At 47.5% G+C, this 25,967-nt stretch overlaps 1 protein-coding gene across 2 annotated transcripts in view; it reads left to right on the top strand.

Annotated features, from left to right (window-relative positions):
* The window catches only part of TMPRSS15 (transmembrane serine protease 15), a 780,444-nt gene that overhangs the window by 75,149 nt on the left and 679,328 nt on the right, over window positions 1-25,967 (top strand). The gene's annotated exons all lie outside the window — the stretch shown is intronic.

Below are 25,967 nucleotides of genomic sequence, written 5' to 3'. Positions count from 1 at the left end.
TGCATACCCCTTCTTTTTCTGCAAGTAACATATCCAAAGCTATTCAGTCATGGTAGATGTGGGTGCTAGTTGGTCAATTATCCCTTGTAAGGCATCTTTGGTGTAATTGACAAATCTTTGCTGGTTATAATATATGTAATTTATCCAATCTACATTCTTGTTGACGGTTATTATCGGTATTATGAAATCAAATCCTGCCTTCACTTGGTCTCGGGCTTTGAATTCGTCTTGCACCCCCCTAAGCACTCCGAGAACATCAATATATATATGTGGGTCAAAACTGCCTTTGGGGCTAACTTCTCTCTTGTCCCTGTATGTACCTGCAAACGAAGCCTTTATTTCTTCTTTCGATTCCTGAGACTCAGATATAAGGTAAACAGACATTATTGCTTTAGTTAAGGAACATTCCCCAGTCCATTTGCCCTCCAGTCTAATCCTAATCTTCATGTCACCACATTCAAGAAAGTGTTGTACCAGAAAACTGGAATATCATACTCTTTAGTAATAATTGCTTGGAATGCATGTATTACTATAACAAAGTCTTCCCCCATATCTACCGTCATCAGAAAAAAAAGCATCAGGGTTGTTAGTCCGCCTTCTTGCAATGGGATGCGTGGACCCATGATGTTCAGCCTTCGACCTTCACAGCCATAGGTGATGTAAGTGTAGCACCCTGAGGATTCGGCTGCTACAGGGGTATTGCACCTCAACCCAGAGGTGTGATATTCCACTCCCGGGTAAGGAAGGAGTGTGGAACTGAGCTCAGATAGACTGCATGCACTACATACATCCCATTTCAGAGGAGCAGGCCGACGGTACTCCCACTTAGAAATGTGCAGGTACAACCGAGCCTGTTCCTGGCTGGAGTGGGAGGGGGGTGGTACATCCCATGTAGTGTAGGGGCAGATAGGGGGAGCAGTCTGGGTAGTGTTAGGAGCTCATTGGGTGCTGGTCACCTGAGCTCACACATAGAGGGTGTATATAAGGTGGGCACCAACTGAGATCAGGGTCAGTCTGTCAGAATCAGGAAGAGGAGCAGAGCAGAGCCCTAGAGAGAGAGAGAGAGGAGGAAGAAAGAGAAAGACCCAGAGGGGGAAGACTGAAGGGACCCAAGAACCCAAATTAGAACACCGGGTGAGGAGTCAGCATCAGGGTACCGGAACCCAAGCTGGTGGGGGTAAAGACATTCCCCAGCCAGAGACCGGAGACCGTGGGCAGTGTCTGTCACGGTCACCCACTACATTCACCCCGAAGGCACACCACATGAAGGGTCAGGGAACCCAGGGCCAAGGGTGTCCCAAAAGAAGGCCCGAGGGAGCTGGACCTAGGTGAATCCCTGGTGGGGACGGCTGAAGAAAGGACAGAGGGAGAGCTCAGGGCCACGCTCCGGACTTGTTTGGGGGTTGGCTGGATCCAGGACCTGGTGGACGCAGCACGGCTCGGGTGGTCACTAGCAGCTGGAGTGACCAGTACAACATCTGCAGTAAGTAAACACCCTTAACTGCACAACCCGAGTCTGTCTTCATTGCCGGCTGCACCGCACCACTACAACCCCCATCCTCTGCACCTGACCCCCTGAGGCTATACCCCTCCCGTTGGGGGTTATCCCACCAAGCTGCGCACCCACCATCAGCCTCAGCGGACCCTGCTGCAGCGGCGGCCACAGTGACCGCATCCCAACGGGTGGCGTAGTCGACACAAAAGAACTTTAGTAACATCTGTAAAGCTGCCACATAACACTGAGCTTGACGCCCTGGGCACGGGGCCGGGTCACAGCCGCTCGGAGACTACAACCCCCCATCTGATCCGGTGCCGGGTATTCCCCTCAAAAAGGAATATGTCCCAGGGGGCGCGTCAACTTTGGCGTAGTCGGCAGGATTACGTGCCCACAACCACCGGGTACTGCGTGCCTGAAGAAAAGTGCAAGTTTACCTCAGAAAGAAGTCTCCCGCCGGTTCCGGAGGGTCCACGCCATCGGACTCCATCACCAGTCGTTTCCCGCCGATTGTCCGCCATTTCCAACTTGTTCCCGCCATCTGCAGAGTTTCCCGCCACTGGGCGACGCTTCCCGCCAAAACCGCAGATTTCCCGCCTTGGGAGAGCAGCGGACGCCATTATGGGCGTGCCAAAGGAGGGCAAGAGGCCACCTCCCATCGTGGGCCAGGACAGAAAATGGCGCCAAAAGTGGAAACCGCCCCCACCAACAGAGACTGTGATGCTGGAGGTGTCTGTCAGCGTGAAAGAACTACCCCTGGAGCTGACAGTCACCGAGTTGCCCCGGGACCGCCCTCGAAGTGGGAGGAGACGAAAGAGAAGAGAAAAGATGGGTGTCGCTTGGAGCAGTCTAGAGCGAGCACACCCGGAGGCAAGAGGTCTAACGAGGAGTAGCGGAGAAGCTTACCCGGAGATGGAGAGAAAGCAGAACAGCACCGGCCCGCTGGCCAGGAGTCTGCTAGAGACCGAGGAAGGAGGGCAGAGCAGCACCGGCCCGCTGGCCAGGAGCCTGCCGGAAGCCGAGCAGAGCAGCACCGACCCGATGGTCAGGAGCCTGCTAGAGTCCACAACCCCGCTAGGTCTAGCGGAGATCTTAGCGCAGCTCCCCCGATACCGGGAGTGTGCACAAACTGCCCTGGAGGGCCTCGCAAGGAGGATGGCCCGGGTACAGCGCGAGATACTGGCGGAGTGGAGCCGGGAGATGACCCAGCAAGCTGAGACCAGTCAACGGAGCACGCTACCCTGGAAGAGGAAACAGACCGCCTCTGAGGATGGCGCGGGAGGACCCAAGGCCGGAGACGGCGCCGAGGAGGGAGCCGAGCGCATGGAGGCAGGTAAAGGGGACGCCTATACCCCAAGCCGTGACACCGCTTACCTGCCCCAGCTCCCCGTCGCAGAGCCCGAAAGTCCCCCTGCTGTGCCCGTAGCCGCCAGGTCACCGCCATGGACTAGGCCCCGACCGGAAGCCGCCGCCGCGACCCCTGTGACGTCACGCGCCTCGATCCGGAGCGTGACAAAGCAGGAATTACCACCAGCCTGGTCGCAAGGCCTAGTACCCCCGGGCGCCGCACCACCAACAGCGCCCCCTACCTCCGCGGAGCCTCCGGCCTGGCCGCAAGGCCAGGTAGCCCAGGGCGCCACCGTCCTAACGGTGCCCTTCACCTTCCAGGTGCCCCAGGCCTGGCCGCAAGGCCTGGGCAACCCGGGCGCCACCACCACCGCGCCCGCGCCCGCAATACCAAGGGTGCCACACCTGGGGGAGGACCTCTTCAGCCAGCTCACATGGCCGGACGGGCGGCCCTTCATCTGTCCCGAAGGATACCATGAGCTGGGGCGGCAACAAAGACTAGGGCCCTTGTGTGAGCCCCTGATCCCGGCTCCGAAGCCCGTGACTCGGGTCTCGCCTCCTTTGGAAGACGCACAGTTTGAGTGGGACCCCACCGGAGAAGATCTAATGGGGTTCACTCAGGAAACTCGGGCAGTTGCCGCTGAGCGTACTGAGTGTTGTCGTCAGCAGCTAGCAGAGTTTAAGAGAGAACGGGAGGAGAGGCGGGCCAGAGAACAACAGGCCCAAATCCGGAGCGCGGAGCAAAAGAGCCGGACTAGGAGGAACCCCCGTGCAGCGCATTGTCCCCGCACCATCGGGACAGTGATAAAGTTCAACCCGCAGCATGGGTGGGGCTTTATTCGGGACCGTAACAACCGCGGTGACGTTTTTGTGACTCGCAGAGACGTCGAGTCCCACCTGCCGGAAGGTCACAAAGGCCGTGACCTCTACGTCGGAGACGAGGTCACCTTCACCCGGCACAAGTGTGCAAAAGGACCTTACGCCCTCCACGTACACCGCTTGACGGAGGAGGAGTTGCGGTACGGAGAGGAGGAGCCAGAGGACCCGGACGGGTCTGAAGAAACATCATATCAAGAAAGAGCAGGAGGGAGCCGTCGTTGAGGACGGGAGTAGAGACTGTATATAGTTGCCTGTCGGGGTACAGTGAACCGTTGCTGCTAAAATAGTCCCCGTTGGGACCAGTGAACTGTTTACCCGTTAACCCCTTCATCCTACAGGCTGAGGACTGTGAGCAGCCATTCCCTTCCCTCTACCTGGCCGAGGACTGAGAGCGGCCAACTTCCCCTGTATATAGTTGCGCGTCCTAAAGCGCCCCCTACCGGTTTTATAAGAAAACCAGATTTTTCTAAGAGACTGTCGCACTTTTCCCGGACACACGTTGCACAGTGTCCGGAGGAGGAACCAGAGACAAGAGAAGTCTACGAGAATGTTTATATAAAAAAAGTTTTATATATATATAATGTTTATATGTTTTATATGTTCATATAAAAATTTTGTATGTTTTGGTGTTTTATGTCTTTACAGCCCGAGGACGTGCTGTGATTTACCAGGGGGGAATGTAGCACCCTGAGGATTCGGCTGCTACAGGGGTATTGCACCTCAACCCAGAGGTGTGATATTCCACTCCCGGGTAAGGAAGGAGTGTGGAACTGAGCTCAGATAGACTGCATGCACTACATACATCCCATTTCAGAGGAGCAGGCCGACGGTACTCCCACTTAGAAATGTGCAGGTACAACCGAGCCTGTTCCTGGCTGGAGTGGGAGGGGGGTGGTACATCCCATGTAGTGTAGGGGCAGATAGGGGGAGCAGTCTGGGTAGTGTTAGGAGCTCATTGGGTGCTGGTCACCTGAGCTCACACATAGAGGGTGTATATAAGGTGGGCACCAACTGAGATCAGGGTCAGTCTGTCAGAATCAGGAAGAGGAGCAGAGCAGAGCCCTAGAGAGAGAGAGAGAGGAGGAAGAAAGAGAAAGACCCAGAGGGGGAAGACTGAAGGGACCCAAGAACCCAAATTAGAACACCGGGTGAGGAGTCAGCATCAGGGTACCGGAACCCAAGCTGGTGGGGGTAAAGACATTCCCCAGCCAGAGACCGGAGACCGTGGGCAGTGTCTGTCACGGTCACCCACTACATTCACCCCGAAGGCACACCACATGAAGGGTCAGGGAACCCAGGGCCAAGGGTGTCCCAAAAGAAGGCCCGAGGGAGCTGGACCTAGGTGAATCCCTGGTGGGGACGGCTGAAGAAAGGACAGAGGGAGAGCTCAGGGCCACGCTCCGGACTTGTTTGGGGGTTGGCTGGATCCAGGACCTGGTGGACGCAGCACGGCTCGGGTGGTCACTAGCAGCTGGAGTGACCAGTACAACATCTGCAGTAAGTAAACACCCTTAACTGCACAACCCGAGTCTGTCTTCATTGCCGGCTGCACCGCACCACTACAACCCCCATCCTCTGCACCTGACCCCCTGAGGCTATACCCCTCCCGTTGGGGGTTATCCCACCAAGCTGCGCACCCACCATCAGCCTCAGCGGACCCTGCTGCAGCGGCGGCCACAGTGACCGCATCCCAACGGGTGGCGTAGTCGACACAAAAGAACTTTAGTAACATCTGTAAAGCTGCCACATAACACTGAGCTTGACGCCCTGGGCACGGGGCCGGGTCACAGCCGCTCGGAGACTACAACCCCCCATCTGATCCGGTGCCGGGTATTCCCCTCAAAAAGGAATATGTCCCAGGGGGCGCGTCATAAGCAACTCGTGGTAGGCCCCTTCAAATCTGGCATCCAGTGTGCCTCGCACGTAATTCTTTATCCAGACAAAATCTCCAGGCTGGATGCTGTGAGTACCTGGTTCAACATCTGAGTCTGGAATAGAAGAGTACACTGTAGCATGTGTTAGTTTTAACTCTTTAGCAAGTCCGACAACAAAATACACAAGCTCATCATTACCTGAACTAAATTGCTGTGGGTAATATCGACCCATTCTAGGTGGCCCCGCAAACAAGATCTCAAATGATGTGAGCCCTGTGGGTTGTCTGGGGCTATTTCAGACTGAGTATAGGGCAATAGGCAACACCTCCGGCCATGGAAGTGACAATTCTTTACTGGCTTTAAGAATTTTGTTTTTCAAAATGCCATTCATCCTTTCAACTTTGACGCTACTTTGAGGATGATAAGGAGTATGCAGGCCCAAATCCGCCCCAATCATCTCCCTGATTGATTTGGTAACTTCTGTAGTGAAGGCGGGTCCTTGATCACTTTCAATCACTTCTGGAATCCCGAATCTGCAGATAAGTTCTGCCAGAAGCCTTTTCACTGTAGTTCTAGCGGTCATGTTGGCTACTGGGTATGCTTCTGTCCAGCCGGAAAACATATCCACCACCACCAGAACATATTCATATCTTCCACTCTTGGGCAATTGCATATGATCAATTTGGTTCCTCTGGATAGGATACTGTGACTTTGCCAGTTTCTTCTTTGGCACATGTTCTGTTCTTCCTGGATAACAAGTGCTACAAATCTCACAGCTCCTAGTATCGTTTGTAGCAAGAAGTGAGATCTCGGGTGCAATATTGATTTTATTGATAGCTGAAATCATCTGATTTTTCCTTCTATATACATTTCCATGAGCCCACTGAACCACTGCAGTATACAGTGCTCTTGGAAGACGTATTCTTCTTCCCACTCTCCATATTCCCTCATTACAAAACGTTCCTCCCCGTCCGATGCATCCTTGTTTTTCTTCTTCTGTTACCATATTCTGCCGGTCCACTAAAGTCCTGTGTGCCGAATTCTCTTCCAGTCTTCGCTCCTCTTCATCTTCCTCCTCTTCTTCTTCCAACCCCAAATTTCTCATTCCCATTTCTTCCTCATCTCCTTGTTGTCTCTGACTTCTGGTGAGCACAAACACCTCTGTACCCCCTGACACCTCTGCTTCCTCTGCAAATATTGGTTCCATAGCTGCTACTTTTGCTGTAATGTCAGCCAGATGATTCCCCTTGGCTTCCTCCAAATTCAGTTTCCCATGAGCCTTAATTTTGTCACAGCCACTTGCCTAGGTAACTTCAGAGACACTAGCAGACTTCTCACTGCCACTGCATTCCGGATTGGAGCTCCACTGACTGCCTTGTAGCCACTCAGGGCCCATATTAGGCCAAAGTCGTGGGCAATCCCGAATCCGTACCTCGAGTCCATGTAGATATTGGCCATTCGACTCTCTGCGCACTTGCAGGCTTCGGTCAGAGCATACAGGTCGGTCTCTTGAGCTGACATATAAGATGACAGTGGTCGAGCAGAAACAACCGTTGGTGGGGACACTTCCGCATATCCGGTAAGGTAAGTTCCAAATTCATCTGAGTATCTGGACCTGTCAGTATACAGTATCAGATCCTCTTCAGGCAGTGGCTGCTCTGAGTCAGTGGGTAGGTTATGAAGGTTTCTGCCTTCATAACCTCAAGGCAATCATGGTCACTCGAATCAGGGTATTCATGGTCTTCTGAGGTCCCCCTAAGTCTTCTGGGCAGTCCCCCCTTGACACAGGAAGAAGAGTGGAGGGGTTCAAGACAGTACATCACCGAAGAGCTATATTTTCTGGTAAAAGGAGCTCACATTGGATTCTGACACGACTTTGCATAGATAGATGGTTGTGCTGGGTTTGTGCAAAGATATCTTTCAAATCATTAGGGGCCAGTATAGTTGTAGGATGGCCAAGTACAACATCTGCTTTTCTGTGGAGGAGTTCTGTTGCTGCCAGCACTGCTTTTAGACATGTTGGAGCTGTTTGCGCCACTGGATCCAATTTACTGAAATAACATCCGATGGGTCACATGTGGCCTCAATGTTTTTGTGCCAGAACTCCTGAGGCAAGGCCACATTCTCCAGAGACAAATAGAAAGAATGGAAATTCATAGTTGCGAATCCCCAGTGCAGGGGCTGAAATGATGAGTTCTTTGAACTGGTCCATTGCATCCTCAGCATCTTGGTCAAAATGCAGGTCAAGCTCAGAAGAGTGGACTCAATAATATAGTGGTTGCATGAGAACTGACGTGTTGGGGATCAACTGCCTGCAGTATGAGATCATTCCCAGGAAAAATTGGAGTTGTTTGACAGTTCTCGGTTACGGGATGTCACGGATGGCAGTTTTCCGCTCTTCAGTGAGATGCTTGGTACTTTGGATATGCAATGACCCAAAAACACAATTTTGGTACAACACCATTGTAGCTTTCGCAGAGTAACTTTGCATCCGATGGTGGCCAGAAATCGGAGTAAAGAATAGCTGAACCTGTGGCAAGTTTGGTCATCGGGACAGCAGAGGAATAGATCATCGACATATTGTATCAATGTGACAGGTAGTTATGGCCAGTGTGCAGTGATGAGGGGAGTTCTGAGCTCCTTGAGGCATAACGGTCCAGGTGTACTGTACTCCTCTGTATGTAAAAGCAAAAAGATACTGACAGTCTGGATGCAGAGGCAGAAGGTGTTTGCCAAGTCGATTACTGTAAAATGCGTTGCCTCAGGGGGAATTTCACTGAGTAATGTATGTGGATTTGGCACTACTGGGGTCTCCAGGATAGTAACTGCATTCACAGCTCTCAGATCTTGCACCATCCTAAATTTATCCAGTTCTCCTCTTGCAGTTTTCTTCTTCACTGGAAACAATGGAATTTTAGCAGGAGAAACACAGGAATTAATGCTCCTTTCTTGATTAATTCTTGGATCTGGGCATCTAATGACGCTTCTTGGGCTGCTTTCAGTGGGTACTGTGGGAGTCTGGGAATCCGTGCACCTTCTTTCAGGAAAATTTGGACTGGTGGGACAGGCAGCCGGCCTATATCATCAGGACCTTGAGACCAGAGTTCAGGTGGTATGACATCAAGATAATGCTGTGGTATGGCGGTTGTTGCAAATTGGATGACACACAATGGGAGGGCATGTACCTTTGTTTGTTCCTCTAATGATAACGGAGTTTAGACATCTAGATGCATTCCATTCTCATCATATGATATCTGAGCATTTAACTTCTGAAGTAGATCTGCTCCCAACAAATTAAGCGGGCAGGTGTCTGAAATTAGCAATCTGGCCATCAGCTTCTGTTATTTCCCAATAGGCAATGGAAATGTTAGTCAGATGCATGTGGTTTTCCATCCACTCCTACACATGAAAGGAAATCATCAGATATAAGCGATTCATAGGGTAAACATCTTGATCAGGTGCTGAAACAGGCTCTGGAACAGGCCTTAGTACAGCATTCAATTGTTTCTCTATAGCTTTAGCCATAAGGAGTACCTTCTGTGAGGACATGTCCACGTATTCTGGCCTGGAGTCTGTAAGCTTCGCTGAGATTTCCTTTCTGAGTCCCCTAACAAATTAAGTGACTAGCAGATTCTGTTGGATCCTCTGACCTTCATCAAACTCTTGATCCTTGAACAGAGTAAAGATTCTGGTGTAAATTTTTTTGACATTCTCCCCTGATTCTTGAGTACAGTCCGGTACACTGGTAGATGAGTCTGTGAGCCGCTCCTTGGCACATTGCTGAAGTTGTTGACAAAAGGCTCTTCCTGGTTGGTAAGTCTCCTTGTCTGTCACTTGCCTGTCATTCAGAGCTACTTGAAATATTGGCAAAAAGGCAGTCGAGGCTCGTCCGTAGTAGAGATGAGCGGTGTTCGAATCGAACTGTTCGCCAATCTCAAATTCGAGCTGTTTTGGGCGGTGTTCGAGCCGTTTGGAGAACACGAAAGATTTGAAAAAAATTCGGCTGTTCGAGGCTATGTTCGATAACTGTTCTTGCACCAAAATCATATCTGGATTTTTTCTCAATAATGCTGAAAATTAATGTTAATACGCAGTTTGAGTGTACAGTGGGGCGGGGGGGGGGGGCAGGGGATGGATCTCTGCAGAAATAATGAAGATCTCCATTTTTTTTTCTCTTTCCCGCATTTACAGAGGGGAGGTGCAATCTGTCAGCCTATCAGCAGCGCACACACGGAGTGAACTGCTTTTTTTCACACAAGCAAGGGCATGTGTCATTGGCAGTGTATGTCACATGTCCTTGCCCTATAAGACAAAGACATTTTCCCCGTCGCCACCATTTTCTCACTGCTGCAGCTGCGTGTTAGACGGCACCGCTGTTGCTGTGTGCGCTATACTTTGTTAATTTCAAGCCAATTTTCGCACAAATCTACAGATAGCTTGGGAGTAGGGAATAGTTGTGATTGCAGTCCTTTTAAGGACTAGGTTACATCATTTCCTACGACTTTTATCAGGCAGGTCTGTGCTCGTAAATAGATAGGTTGGGAGTAAAGACTAATTGTAATTGCAGTCCTTTTGAGGAGTAGGTTACCTCAGTTCCTATCACTTTTTGCCAGCCAGGTCTGTGCCAGTGCTGTGCAAGTTTTTTTCACAGCATTTGGCTAAATCTAGCAATGCAAATCCTTTTTAGCCTCTTGCAGTGTGTGTTAGTCAGTGGAGTAGCCTATCTGTGTTGCAAGCTACACCACCTGTGTATAGAATACCAATTTTTTTTAATGCACCTAGTGAAGTAAAACCTTTTGGGCATAGCATCATTCTATTATTCCATCTATACTAATCTCGACCAGGTTGCAAATTTAATATAATTTTTATCTGCATCTAGCTCTGAAAAAATATTTCAGCTTGAAGCAGTGTGTGGGACTTGTTCTATTAGTCTATCTTTGCTAACCTCCACCAGGTTGCAAATTCAATATAATTTTTTTCTGCATCTAGCTCTGAAAAAATATTTCAGCTTGTAGCAGTGTGTGGGACTTGTTCTATTAGTCCATCTATACTAACCTCCACCAGGTTGCAAATTCAATATAATTTTTTTCTGCATCTGGCTCTGAAAATATATTTCGGCTTGTAGCAGTGTGTGGGACTTGTTCTATTAGTCCATCTATACTAACCTCCACCAGGTTGCAAATTCAATATAATTTTTTTCTGCATCTAGCTCTGAAAAAATATTTCGGCATGTAGCAGTGTGTGGGACTTGTTCTATTAGTCCATCTATACTAAACTCCACCAGGTTGCAAATTCAATATAATTTTTTTCTGCATCTAGCTCTGAAAAAATATTTTGGCTTGTAGCAGTGTGTGGGACTTGTTCTATTAGTCCATCTATACTAACCTCCACGAGGTTGACAATTCAATATAATTTTTTTCTGCATCTAGCTCTGAAAAAATATTTCGGCTTTTAGCAGTATGTGGGACTTGTTCTATTAGTCCATCTATACTAACCTCCACCAGGTTGCAATTTCAATATAATTTTTATCTGCATCTAGCTCTGAAAAAATATTTTGGCTTGTAGCAGTGTGTGGGACTTGTTCTATTAGTCCATCTATACTAACCTCCACCAGGTTGCAAATTCAATATAATTTTTTTCTGCATCTAGCTCTGAAAAAATATTTCGGCTTGTAGCAGTGTGTGGGACTTGTTCTATTAGTCCATCTATACTACCCTCCAACAGGTTGCAAATTCAATATAATTTTTTCTGCATCTAGCTCTGAAAAAATATTTCGCCTTGTAGCAGTGTGTGGGACTTGTTCTATTAGTCCATCTATACTAACCTCCACCAGGTTGAAAATTCAATATAATTTTTTTCTGCATCTAGCTCTGAAAAAATATTTCGGCTTGTAGCAGTGTGTGGGACTTGTTCTATTAGTCCATCTATACTAACCTCCAGCAGGTTGCAAATTCAATATAATTTTTATCTGCCTCTAGCTCTGAAAAAATATTTCAGCTTGTAGCAGTGTGTGGGACTTGTTCTATTCGTCCATCAATACTAACCTCCACCAGGTTGCAAATTCAAAATAATTTTTATCTGCATCTAACCCAGCCAATACATTTGGGCTAATACCAAAGTTTGGCCACTCAGCACTGCTCGGTTCCCATCCATTGTTTTTTGTGCAAACAATTCCAGATTTGTGAATTAGTTAACCACCAAAATGAGTGGAAAAAGGCCTGCTGCTGGTGGAAAGGGGAATAGGCGTGTTGGGAAGGGAAAAAAAGGTTGTGTCCCTGGGGTAGGTGTTAATGCAACAGTAACATCTGCAGAGGAAAGACCATCTTCCAGCCAAACTAAGATGTCTACTTCTTTCAGTGGACAATGTGATAAGATCCCTTTCTTACGGCCACGCCAATCGCTACAAATTCCACATGAGGCACAAAAACAGCAGGTGCTTCAATGGATATCAAGTGCTCCTTTAAGTGGGCTCTCCTCCACCTCAACTTCAACATCACAAATACTCCAGTCCTCAGAGGTGTCACCCCAATCGCACTTGCTTCCTCACAGCTCCCAAGTCTCCAGCTGCCCGTCTGAGTATGGGGTAGAACAGATGGTTGAGTCGGCAAAGCTGTTTACTCATACTATAAGGGAATCAGAGGTCGGCTCCAGAGCTTCTGTGAATCCAGATGAGAAAATGATCTGCACTGATGCCCAGAATCTTTATGAGTCAGATCCAGGACCAGACGCAGAAAGTTCTTTCAATAATTTCGACCCAAGTTCCCAAACTGTAACTCCTGTTGGTGGAGACAATGAGGAAGACGATGATGAGACTCAAATACCTGATTGGAGTGACAACTTTAGTTTTTTGTCAGGGCAGGAAGAAGTTGGCTCTGAGGACGACGGGTGTGATAACACACAGGGTGATGATGACGAGGTTGGAGATCCCACTTACTGTCAACCCACAGTCAGCCAGTCGGTGAGGTCAGCAGAGGAGGTGGAGGAGGATGCTAGTGACGACGAGGTCAGGTTGCACCTTCCTGGACAGAGACGTAGTACTGGAAGCACGTCAACAAATGCATCCTCAAACAAAACTCTGCCTCTGACCACAAGTCGTGGTGGCTCTTCAGGTCGCATGGGTGCTAAGCCTTGCATAGCCTGGGCATTTTTTCAAATCGACAAAAATGACCCAACTCGTGTTATCTGTAACATTTGTCAGCAAAAGCTAAGTAGAGGCCAAAAAATCCATAGTTTGAGTACTTCATGCATGAACCGGCACATGGATATGAAGCATAAATTGCAGTGGGAAGCTCACTGTGCTACAATGCGGCCTAGCCGGCCGGGCCAACTGCCGTCTGGTAAATCTTGTGCATCCGCGGCCTCTTCATCCTCTGTGACTGGGGGGACAGCAGTCACACCTGTTTTGGGACTCAGACCTGCCACCTCTTTACCCGCAACAGCCAGCGTGATTGGCAGGTCATCATTTTCCTTGGAGATGGAAACACCAGCTGGTGTTGAGCGCTGTCCGACATCGATAGCACCACCTTTGGATCAAGGCAACCTAACATGTCCGCCTGCATCTTCCTCACAGACCGGCAGATTGCCGGGGACATCCTTCTCAATCCGGTCTAAGCACAACAGCCAGCCCTCGGTCCCTCAGATGTGGACAAGTAAAAGACCATTTCCTCCTAGCCATGAGAAAGCTAAGAGGTTGAATTTCACCATCTGCAAGCACTTGGCTACAGAAATGCTGCCTTTCCGCCAGGTGGACACAGAGGATTTTCGAGACCTTATGTCCGTCGCAGTGCCCCAGTACCAGATGCCCAGTCGGCACTACTTCCAAAGAAAGGTGTGCCTGCGCTCCACCAGCATGTCGCACACAACATCACCGCTTCTTTGAGAAACTCTGTGTGTGACAGGGTGCATTTTTCCACAGACACTTGGACGAGTAGGCATGGACAGGGGCGTTACATGTCGCTGACTGGGCAATGGATAATTATGTTGACAGCAGGACAAGGGGCTGCTGTCCAAGTCCTGCCGTCCCCACGAGTTGTGCGTCAATCCTCTTTATGTCAAAGTTCCTCCACTGCTTCTGCCTCCTCAACCTCCTCTCGGTCATCCACCTGCTTCCAAAGCCTGTCTGGTCATGCCACAAGCTTTCTAACTGCGCAGAAGGGATCCTGCACACCTCCTTACTATGCTGGCAGTAGGGCTCAACATCATCAGGCGGTTTTTACTTTGAAATGTCGGGGAAATTTGAGTCACACAGCTGAGGAGTTGTAGTCAGCTCTGGAGAACCAGTTTCATGAATGGTTGTCTTCACTGGACCTGAAACCAGGGAAGGCCGTGTGCGACAATGCTGCAAACCTGGGTGCGGCCCTTCGCCGGGGCAATGTCACACACGTGCCTTGTATGGCTCACGTGTTGAACCTGGTTGTCCAGCAATTTTTAGCCCACTATCCCAAACTAGATGGCCTTCTGCAGAGGGCACGGTCGCTGTGTGCTCACTTCCGCCGTTCGCATCCAGCAGCTTAGCAACTTACATCTCTACAGAAGTCGTTGGGCCTGCCACTTCACCGGCTAAAATGCGATGTGCCTACCCAGTGGAATTCAACTCTGCACATGTTGTGGCAGCACCGACAAGCCCTGGTGCAATACGTTCTGATGTATAGCCTGGGCCAATGTAATCCAGAGGTGGGGCAAATCACGCTGGAGGAGAGGTCTCAGATCAGGGACCTATGCACCCTTCTGCACAGTTTTGAAATGGCGACGAAGATGTTTAGTGCTCACGATGCCATTATCAGCATGACTATTCCGGTGATTTACATGCTGGAGCACATGTTAAACAGAATTCGGAGTCAGGTGGTGGCACAAGAGGAGGTGGAGGAAGTAGAGGAGGAGGAGTTGTATGCGGAAGGGCTAACATCTGCAAGGTCCAGAAGGTCGGCAGCACCAAGGCGGCAGGCATGTGTGGGTGGGGGAGATGGTTTTACCAGGGCGCATGGTAGCAGCCAAACTAGTGAGGAAGGTGCAGGAGCCCAGGAAGAAGTGGAGGACGAACTGATGGAAGACTCATCAGATGAGGGAGACCTTGATCACATTTTTGTTGTGCGAGGTTGGGGGGAGAGGACAGAGGAAGGAAGCATGATTGTTACCTCGCCACCAACACAACAGGGACTTGGTGCTCCTGGATGCGCAAGACACATGAGTGCCTTCTTGCTGCACTACCTGCAACATGACCCTCGAATTGTGAGAATTAGAAATAATCCTGACTACTGGGTTGCCACACTGTTAGATCCCCGGTACAAAAGTAAATTTGCAAAAATTATTCCTGCCATAGAAAGGGATGCACGCATGCAGGAGTATCAGCAGAGACTGTTGCGGAATCTTACATGTGCTTTTCCACAAAACACCAGTGGTGCACGTAGTGAATCTCACATTTCCAACTTGCCAACTGTGGGACCGTCGAGTGTTCAGCACTCAAACCGTAACAGAAACACAGTATCTGCTGGTAACATCAATTTTGCGGAATCATTTCACCACTTTTTTAGCCCATCCTTTGCAAGGCCACAGGAGACAAGAAGTCTGACACATAGTCAACGCCTAGAGACGATGGTACAAGAGTATCTCCAAGTAAACATTGAAGCCATGACTGTGTCACTGGACCCTTGCTCTTTTTGGGCTTCCAATTTGGATAAATGGCCAGAGCTCGCCACTTACGCCTTGGAGATCTTGTCATGCCCTGCAGCCAGCGTTCTGTCTGAATGTGTGTTCAGCGCTGCTGGTGGTGTGCTGACAGATAAGCGCACGCGGCTCTCCACTGATAATGTAGACAGACTCACGTTCATAAAGATGAACAAATCATGGATCCGAAACGACTTTTCTACCCCTGAGTCATCCTGGGGAGAGTAAAAGCTTGATGATTTGTTAAAATCACCTCAACAACCGTTTTAAGCTTTCAAATTACTAATCATGTTTATCTGTATCTTGGCTGGAAAATAATTTTTGCCTTGTAGCAGTGTGCAGTACTGATTCTATTAGCCCATCTATACTAAACTCCACCAGATTTAAAATTACTAATCATGTTTATCTGTATCTTGGCTGGAAAATAATTTGGGCCTTGTAGCAGTTTGCAATACTGATTCTATTAGGCCATCTATATTAAGCTCCACCAGCTTTCAAATTAATAATAATTTTTAGCTGCATGTAGCCCGGAATATAATTTTGGGGCTCCTAGATGCGCAAGACACATGAGTACCTTCTTGCTGCACTACCTGCAACATGACCCTCAGATTGTCAGAATTCGAAATAATCCTGACTACTGGGTTGCCACACTCTTAGATACCCCACACTCTTCGATCAACCTTTTCATTTTAATAAAGAACAAAAAAATAGTCATTTTTGAAATTATAAGCATTAGCAGGTTATTAGAAACTGAAATCAGACAGCTTTCAACTCAAAACTTTATTCTAGGTGATGTAACATTTGCACATAGGTCCCCTTGTTCGAAAGGAGCTTCTGAACTCTCTCATCCATTGAATTTGTCAGCTTTTGGATGGTTTCTGCTTCAATTGTTTTGCATGAGAACAAAATACCCTCCCAGAGCTGTTGCTTAGATGTGAACTGCCTCCTGCCATCATAGACACTCCTTTTGATGATGCTCCAGAGTTTCTCAACGGGGTTGAGGTCAGGGGAGCATTGGGATCACACTATAAGTTTGTCCCCTTTTATGCCCATATCAGCCAGAGATGCAGATGTGTTATGTGCGGCATGAGACGGTGCATTATCATGCATGAAAATGATCTTGCTTTGGAACAAACGGTTCTTCTTCTTGAACCATGCCAGGAAGTGCTGTTTGAGAAACTCCACATACATTATGGAGTTCATCTTTACCCCTTCAGGGATCCTAAAGGGGCCGACGATCTCTCTCCCCATGATTTACTCCACCTCCTCCTTGTTGGCGCCGTAGCCGTGTTTGCATGAGGTGTCCATCAACCAGCCATCCTCCACTCCATCCATCTGGACCATTGAGCGTTGCACGGCACTCATCGGTGAACAAAACAGTTTTGAAGTCAGTCTTCATGTATTGTTTGGCCCACTGGAGCCATTTCTGCTTGTGTACAGTGAATAGAGGAGGTCGACAGGATGGCTTACGCACAGCTGCAAACCTCTGAAGGACCCTGCATCTTGTTGTTTGGGGACGTTGGAGGCACCAGCAGCTTCAAAAACTTGTCTGCTGCTATGACAAGGCTTTTTTGCCGCTGCTCTTTTAACCTGACGTAATTGCCTGTAGGAAAGAGTCCTCAATTTTCCCTTATCAGCACGCACACATGTGTACTGTGAATCAGCAACATACTTCTTGATTGTGCGATGATCAGGATGAGGTGTCTTGGCAATGTTGATTGTAGTCATGCCTTGACCTAAACACTCCACAAATTGTTGCTTCTCAGCAGCCGACACATCCTTTTTCTTTCCCATTTTGGCAGGAAATGTAGGCTGCTTAATAATGTGGGACAGCCTTCTTAAGTAGTCTTGACTTTCATTGGACACACCTGCCAAACTAATTAGCACAGGTGTCTGCAATTGCTTACAGTGATATAAAGAGCCCTGACACACATCACCATCAATGAGTTTAACTGACAAACAAAAAAATTCTTACCTTATCACTCCTAAACACTTTTTGCATAATAATTTGGAACACAGTGTACATGTGCTTTTCCACAAAACACCAGTGGTTCACGTAGTGAATCTTACAGTTCTAACTTGCCAACCGTGGTCTGTATGGAGTTGTTCAATAAAGGGCCCAAAATTAAGATAACATAGACGGGAGAGGTCTCTATGAACAGGAATTACTAATTATTTGATACCCTGTTTGGGCCAGGCAAAGGGAAAGTTTGACTGGATGGAATCCTGTATGGATTTGGGGAGGGAGACATCGAGGGCCTCAGACTTCGCTGCATTGATTTTAAAATTTGACCATGTAACAAAGTGATCTATTTCAGCCATAACAGCAGGGATGGATATATGTGATTGAGTGATATATACTAGGACATCATCAGCAAATGCAGAGCACTTGAACTCGGTGCCTCCCACCTCAATCCACCTAATCTTGGGGTTATGGCGAATTGATGAGAGCAGGTGCTCCGTCACTAGGATGTATAAGAGAGGGGACAGAGGACATCACTACCTTGTCCCATTGGTGATTATGAAAGGTGATGAAAATGTTCTGACGCGCACCCTGGGCCTTGGGACACCCGGAGCCGGACCCTTTTTGGTGGATGCTGGGGGTTGTAGTCTCCGTGGCGGCGACCCGGTTCTGTGGCTCAGGGCGGTCAAACCAATGGCGGAACTATTTATGTGGTTTTGATGTTTAAATGTCCGACTACGCCACCCGTGGATTGCGGTCAGAGTGAACCGCTGCTGCAGGGCAGACCGCTGAGGCTGGTGTTGTGGGTGCAGCAGAGCATAGTATAACTGCCCACGGGAGGAGTATAGCCTCAGGGCAGTGTATGTGGAGGATGGGGGTGATGGTGCAGGGCAGCAGCAGTAATGACACGGAGTCAGTGATGCAATCCAGGGCCTTTACTCACAGTTCTTATTATCCAGACCACTTCTGCAGGTAACTGCTGCCCACGTCGTACTGTGCTCACCAGGTGAGTGGCTCGGCCAACTCCCAGATAACTTTGGAGCGATTCACAGGACTCCCTTTGTGTGTCCTTTCTCTGTCCTTTCTTACCCCACCAGTGACCACGATTCTGTCCGGCTGCCTCGGGGCTCCTCTTGGTAAACTTGGCGCCAGTTTCCCTGACCCTATGTGGTGCCTTCCTAGCGGGCGTAGGTAGGGGCTGCGCCACATAAAATGTCACAGCCTCCGGTTTCTAGCTGAGAGTCGTTTCCCACTTCCACGAGTTACGGGGACCGGTCTCCCCATTTGGCCTGACCCCTCCACGCAGGTGGATTCGAGCGTGCGGTGGCGACTCGCTTGTCCGCACGCCTGGGATCCCTTCGTTCCTCGTTCCTGGAGCCTTCTCCGCTCCTCTTCCTTCCTTCTCCCTCTTCCAGGCCTGGGCCTCTGTTACTAGGCCCGCCTCCGGAGCAGAGCTCATGCAGAGCCCCTGCTCCCTGTCACTTCTGCTCAGACTTCTCTGCACTGAACTATAATGGTGCCCACCTTTTATACTCCCTTCTCAATGCACCCAGGAACTGCTTCCTCCCTGCTCCTGCACTACAGGGTTCCCCTTCCTCGGTGTTCCCTCTCCCCACTCCAGCCAGGGACAGGGACTGTCGTGCCCATCTCAGGGGCATATTGGTCGCCCTGCCCCACGGCAATGTGGTGTAATTTATGCAGGTGTCGGGGTCCTGATCCACACTCCATCCTTACCTGAGAGTGAGATATCACACCTCTGGGTGAGGTGCAATTCCTCTATAGCAACCGAGCCCTCGGGATGCTCCAGTTTTATTTATCTTCAGCCTAGGTGACGTATTGCGATACAGGGCAGTGATTTTGGCTATAAAAGGGTCCCCTAAACCCCTACCCCAAGCTTTTTAAGAGAATAATATATGGCGTGCCAGAAGACTCTATGGAATGCTTTCTCAGCATCCAACGAGAGTATCTAATTACAAATTTTTAACTGCATCTAGCCCAGGAAATACTTTGTGCCTAGTAGCAGTGTCTGCTAGTCAGCGGATTATCCCAGCTGTTAAGCAAGCTACACCACCTGTAGTTTGGACACTTAATTTTTTCAAAGGAAATGCTTCAGGCCCTCGGGATTCTCAGTGAAGAGCATCGGGAGGCACCCCAAGGCACAGGGGCTGGGACTGGCGGTAGAAAGCCTTGCGGTGGACCGCCAGGCTCGATCCTTATAAAAGCTTTTTAACTGCAGCAGCTTTAGTGGACTCTACTGGAGGTGGAATTCCCGCAGCTGCTGGCATCAGACTTGCCCTCCAATAGATCCTTGTAAATGGATTTAAAGTGTACTCATTCAAATTAGAGAGACAATTTAAATGAAAAAGCTTAGACCTGCCTCCACCGCAGGGGGGCTCCCTCGACCCACCAGCAGACAGGCACCAGTATTGGGAGAGGGGGCCTGGCCGTTAGGGTCCACCGCAGCTCTGGCACAAACACGGCGACATGGAGGCCGCACGGGCAGGAACGGACTGGCCGTGTCGGCTTCGCACTTTTTTGGTTTTAGAAGGGCATGATATGCCTATATCTGTGTCTCCCCCTCCTTTTACTCCTCCACCTCTTTTCTTTTCGCATGACTCTATGTACTTGTCACTTTTCCAAGTGTTAGTTGTGTCTTCTGAGCAGTTTGTCAGCTTTTGGACACCTTTGACTTGTTTTCTATGTGTTTTCTATGTGCTGCTATGTGTTTTTGCTTGCCTGCCATTGGTTATAACTGTGTTCGAAGGTGTTCGTCGAACAGTTCAACAAACAGTTCTTCGAACATACGGGTGTTCGACGAACCAAACCGAACTCGAACACTACGGGGGTGGCTCAACACTAGTCTGTAGGTGTTCCGGTGATGGGCACCCAAAGACCTAGAGCCCCCTCTAGTGTGATCTGAGTCACGGCACCATTTGTGGAGTTTTCACCAATTTAAGATACACTAGGTAACTGCTGTCCTCCAAATTAACCCCTTAACAACATTAGACGTACTAATACGCGTCTGTGCCCTGGGACTTAAGAGCCAGACCCGTATTTGTACGTCATCGCGATCGTGCGCGCACACAGGCTGTGCGGGCGCGATCGCCGCCGGGTGTCAGCTGATTGTCACAGCTGACTCCCGGTACTATGTGCAGGGAGCGGTCCCGCAGCGCTCCCAGCACATTAACCCCCGCAATGCTGTGATCGAAGTCTATCGCAGCATTGCGGTGGCAAGGGGAGGTGATCGCAGATACTCACCTCCTCTTCCGGCCTCCAGCGCTGTCTGCCGTGGCTTCCAGGATGTTGCCATGACGACCTGATGTCGTCATGACAACATCCGGGTCACCAGACAACAGGAAGATTGTTTGGACATGCGCAGTGCATCTCCAAACTATCTTCTCCCTGTCCAGCGCTGACAGCCTGCATGGCACAGGGATGGTGCTGCATTCCTGTACCATGCAGGCGATCAGAATAAAAAAAGTGAAAGTCCCAGAGTGGGACAGAGTAAAAAAGTGTAAAAATTGTCTGAAAGTGAAAAAAAAATGAAAAAAAAATTTGTAAAAATATTTAAAAAAAAATAATCCACCAAAAATAAAAATATAATGTACCCATCAATAAATATTGTTATAAAAAAAACAAAAAAAACAATAAAAGTACACATATTTGGTATCTCCGCGTCCAGAACAACCTGACCTATAAAACTGTCCCACTAGTTAACCCCTTCAGTGAACACGGTAAAAAAAAAAAAAAAAAAAAATGAAGCAAAAAACAATGCTTTATCATCATACCGCCAAACAAAAAATGGAATAACACGCGATCAAAAAGACAAATATAAATAAAAATGGTACCGCTGAAAATATCATCTTGTCCCACAAAAAAAAAGCCACCATACAGCTCCATCAGCTGAAAAATAAAAAAGTTATAGCTCTCTGAATAAAGCTATGCTAAAAAATATTTTTTTCTATAAAATTGCTTTTATTATGCAAATGTGCAAAACATAGAAAAACTATATAAATGTGGTACCGCTGTAAACGTACTGACCCGAAGAATAAAGCTGCCTTATCAATTTTACCACACGCGGAACAGAAAAAAAAAAAAAAACAATTGTTTTTTGTTTATTCTGCCTCCCAAAAATCGGAATAGAAAGCGATCAAAAAATGTCATGTGCCTGAAAATGGCACCAATAACAACGTCAACTCATCCTGCAAAAAACAAGCCATCACATGACTGTCTATCAAAATCGGGAAAAATTATAGCTCTCAAAATATGGCGATGCAAAAACTAGATTTTACAAAAAATGCGTCTTTTAGTGTGTGACAGCTGTCAGTCATAAAAACCCCTTATGATTCTGGTATCACTGTAATCGCACCGACCCGAAGAATAAAGTCATCTAATCACTTATACCGCACGAGGAACGGCGTAAAAAATTAACTCTCGGGTTTGGGTTGGGCTAGGGTTAGGGCTAGGGTTAGGGCTGGGTTTGGGGTTAGGGCTGTGATGGGGTTGGGATTTTTTTCAAAAGTAAGAAAAAAAGATGACGATATGGCGACTAGTGTTGAGCGCAAGTGCTCGCTACTTGAGTTTGCATCAGGTGCTCGGGTATGCATTGAGTATTGTGGGTATTTGAGTGACATGCTCGAGTCTCCGCCCCATATGCTTCGCGGCCAAAAAAACTTTGCGGGGATTGCCTGCCATGCATGAGCGATCCCCGCATGTTTTTTTTTGGGAGTCTAATAACCGTGAAACATGCAGGGCAGGGACTCGAGCATATCACTCGAGCACACGCAGTACATGGTGCATACCTGAGTACCCGATGCAAACTCAAGTAGCGAGCACTTGCGCTCAAGACTAATGACAACTTATTCAATATGATGACCTAATGTTATCAAATTCTGTGACGTACCTCTGGGTTCAAAATGTTCACTATACACCTTAATAAAATCCTTGAGGGGTATAGTTTCCAAAATGGGGTCACTTGTGGGGGAGCTCCACTGTTTAGGCACATCAGGGGCTCTCCAAACGCAACATGGTGTCCGCTAACAAATTGAATGGAAAATCGGCTCAAATTGTTAGCGGACGCCATGTTGCGTTTGGAGAGCCCCTGCGTGCCTAAACATTGGAGCTCCCCCACAAGTGACCCCATATTTGAAACTAGACCCCCCAAGGCACCAATCTAGATGCATAGTGAGCACTTGGAACCCCTAGGTGCTTCACAAATTGATTGAAAATGGAATCCTATGGATGCGCCATTTCTGGGGCGGCTGACGGCTGGTGTTTCTAGCCTGGGAGGGGGCCAATATTCATGGCACCCTTTCTGGGCTATTAATATCAGCCCCCCCGCTGTCTGCCTAGCCTTTGCTAGCTATTAAAATAGGGGGGACCCCACGTAATTTTTTTTGGGTTCCCCATTTAAATAGCTAGTAAAGGCTAGGTATTCAGCTGGGGGCTGATACTAGTCACCTGGGAAGCTCCGTGGGTATTACCCCCCTTCCCAGGCTTCAAACATCTGCCCCACCCGTCTGCTTAACCTCCGCTAGAGACTAAAATTGCGAGGAACCCCACGCCAATTTTTTTTAATAAATCCTTTATTTTAACATTAAATGACAAGTACAGTAATCAACAATATCACTGTACTTATTATATATGTGACTGACATGTTTCTATCTATCTATTCTATGTGTGATGCTCTATTCTTTCTGTTCTAAATTGTATAGTACCGGTGTATGCTGCTGATGAATTGCCGGCCGGCTTTTTTAAAGAAACAAAAACATTATTATTTTTTTTTAATAAATCATTTATTTTAACACTAAATAGCAAGTACAGTAACCAACACTATCACCGTACTTATTGTTTATGTGACTAACATGTTTCTATCTATCTAATCTATGTGTGATGCTCTATTCTTTCTGTTCTAAATTGTCGGGTACCGGTGTATGCCGCTGATGAATTGCCGGCTGGCTTTTTTAAAGAGGCGGGTGCGTGAAAATCAGAGGACACTAGTGTGTTCCAAGTGCCCTGCTATGTTTTTCATGCACCCTCCTATAAACCCTGCCTGCCTGTCTGCCTATATATTCTGCCTGCCTGATGTTTAATTGAGCACCGTTCCCATCGATTTGGGCAATTTTTGACCTTATGCAGACCGCCGTGGGGGACCACCAGAAAAATACTCGAGTTTCCCATAGACTTACATTGGGCTTGTTGCTCGGATCGAGCACCCGAGTATTCCAATGTGCTCGACCCGAGCTTCGAGCACCCGAGCATTTTAGTGCTCACTCATCACTAGTCATTACATGTCACACATTAGTAGCCTCCAACAGGTTTCAGTGAGATGCAATGACATCTCTGATATAAGAGAGATCACATGTTGCCTGAGGACAACAGACATACAGTGAGTGTGATTACATCTCATACACTGAGAAACCTGCTATTGTGAGGCGTGTTCTTTTTATGCTGTGTTGCTGCATGTCTATGATTGGTCAGAATCATATAGCAGAAAGAAGCACACTCCCACCAGTGAAAGCTATATGACAACGCCCATTTGGAATTAAGAAAGGTTAAGTCATTAGGTTCCAAATCATATAAACATAGAATGTTAGAGTTGGAAGGGACCTCCAACCCTCTGCTCAATGCAGGATTCATTAAACCATCTCAGACTGATGTCTGTCCAGCCTCTGTTTAAAGACTTCCATTGAAGGAAAACTCACCACCACCTCTCGTGGAAGCCTGTTCCACTCACTGATCACCCTCACTGTCAAAAACTTTTTCTAATATCTAATTTGTATCTTCTCCCTTTCAGTTTTATTCCATTGCTTCTCTTGTTTCCATGTGCAAATGAGAATAAGAATGATCCTTCTACACTGTGACATCCCTTCAGATATTTGTAGACCGCTATTAAGTCTCCTCTTAGCCTTCTTTATTGCAAGCTAAACATTCCCAGATCCTTTAATCGTTCCTCGTAGGACCTAGTTTGAAGTCTGCACACCATCCTGGTAGCTCTTCTCTAAACTTGCATGAGTTTTCCAATGTCTTTTTTAAAATGTGGTGCTCAGAACTGGACACAGTATTCCAGATGGGGCCTGATTAAGGAGGAGTAGAGGGGGATAATTACTTCACGTGATCTAGACTCTATGCTTCTCTTAATACATCCCAGAACCGTGTTTGCCGTTTTTGCTGCTGCATCACACTGTTGACTCTTGAGTAGTCTGTGATCTATTAGTATGCCCAAGTCTTTTTCACACGTGCTGTTGCTTAGTTCTATTCCTCCCATTCTGTAAATGTAATTTTAATTTTTTTTGCCCAGATGTAGAATCTTACATTTCTCCCTGTTAAATACCATTCTATTAGTTGCTACCCATTGTTCAAGCTTATCTAGATCCTTCTGAATCCTTTCTCTGTCTTCTCTATTGTTAGCTATCGCTCCTAGCTTTGTATCGCCTTCAAATTTGATTAGATTACCTTCCGTTCCCTTATCTAGATCATTTATAAAAATGTTGAACAACACCAGGTCCTGGATAGAGCCTTGTGGTACCCCACTTGAAACACTCTTCAAATTGGATGTGCAACCATTTATTACTACTCTTTAAATATGATCACTGTGCGAGTTATGAATACACCTAACTTAGCCTTGTCAATACATACTTGGTAATTTTTTCAATAAAATCAAATACTTTGATTGCTAATATCTTCACAACAGAGAAAGCACAGAGCAACTAAATAAAATAAATAAATGATTTTTCCACACTGCAGCCGCTAAAAAGATGGTGAAAGGTCTTCTTTAATGTCTTGCATCTATGATATCACAAGGTCTCTCCCAGGCTATCCAGTGCATTATCAGACTTTGTATGGCTGGGGACAGTATTTGTAACATTCCCTACTGAAAGAATTAGTCTTCACTGTCCACTGTCTTATTATTTCCTTCTCCACATCCCACCTCTGGACAGCAGTAATCGAGGCTCCAAGTGCCTCAGCTTCCTCTGCTTCCCTAGCATTAGAAATGAGCAGATCTTTAGAAATTAGAATTCACTGATTTCAATGAATATTCCCCCTAAATTTGATATGTGGTGAATACATTTGCGCAACTCTCAATACTTGAAAATTTGCATTTACTTAGATAATACATGTGGGGGAGAGGAGAGAGATAGGAGCTTGCTGACCATAAGACCTTACACTCTACAGGCGAAAGAGAAAAACTGCCCCGTTGATTATAAAAGCTTAAATTGTGCAGATGAGAGAGAGAATACCTCGCTAATCATAAGAGCTTAACTGAATAGACAAGAAAAAGATAACCCCGCTAGCCATAAGAGCTTATACACTATAAAAGAGAGAGACTCAGTGACTGTGGAGATGGAAAATGCCTCTCAGCGTACAAACTGTGCTCCACAGCTGATCTGTGATGGCGAACAGAAATTCACGAGAATTCAGAAGATTCAACTCGAATTCGATCCTACGTGGATTGATCTGCTCATCTCTACTTAGCATTCCTGGGATCAGAGATCAATGGGTTCCAGAGGAGCAGAGCCCAGAGCTAGTTGGAGTTAGTCTTACACTCTCTTCTTCTCTCTTATTTGTGGGTAATCAATGACGCTTCAGTATTCCGATTTGCAGCAAATTAATTTGACTAAAATCAAATTTTGGGGTAAAATTTGGTGAACCTGGCAAATTTGAATTGCAAAAGATCCATTCATCTCTACTTATCTCCTAACATTCTAAAGCCATAACATCAAGATTTATATATGACATCTAATTT

This window comes from Phyllobates terribilis, unplaced genomic scaffold (assembly GCF_046119375.1).
Source record: "Phyllobates terribilis strain yellow unplaced genomic scaffold, ASM4611937v1 Scaffold_2__4_contigs__length_985480577, whole genome shotgun sequence".
Taxonomy (NCBI): Eukaryota; Metazoa; Chordata; class Amphibia; order Anura; family Dendrobatidae; genus Phyllobates; species Phyllobates terribilis.
This window is presented reverse-complemented; position numbering and strand designations above follow the sequence as displayed.